The sequence below is a fragment of the Branchiostoma belcheri genome, unplaced genomic scaffold, assembly GCF_001625305.1.
Source record: "Branchiostoma belcheri isolate BF01 breed outbred unplaced genomic scaffold, Haploidv18h27 scaffold211, whole genome shotgun sequence".
Lineage (NCBI taxonomy): Eukaryota > Metazoa > Chordata > Leptocardii > Amphioxiformes > Branchiostomatidae > Branchiostoma > Branchiostoma belcheri.
The window spans coordinates 157844-158235 of NW_017803614.1; positions in this window are offsets into that span (position 1 = coordinate 157844).

The window sequence follows — 392 nt, forward strand, 5'->3', positions numbered from 1 at the left end:
TGCAAGATGATAATTTATGCAAATTTTTATGACGTCATGATGACATAATCAATAGTTATAGGCCACGCCCATTTCTACAAAACATTAATTTCCCTGGCTAACGACTCAATTTCCACGGCTAATATTTTGGTCAGATGTGCATAATGGTGGTTTTAATCAAAACACGGGAGCTTTTGTACATATATATCAAAATAGATTTTTTGTGAATTTTTTTGTGTAATTTTAATGACACCGACTATTCTGGGCCCTCGCCAGCGAATGCAGCAACGCAAGGCGTATGCCGCCCGTAGATTGAAAGTTCGGGTGGTAAACCTGCCGAAAATGTTGTTTTTTCTTCCTTCTTATGTGTAGGTTTTCCCATAGTTGTGGCCTAAATCTTGTCCAGATCAAGT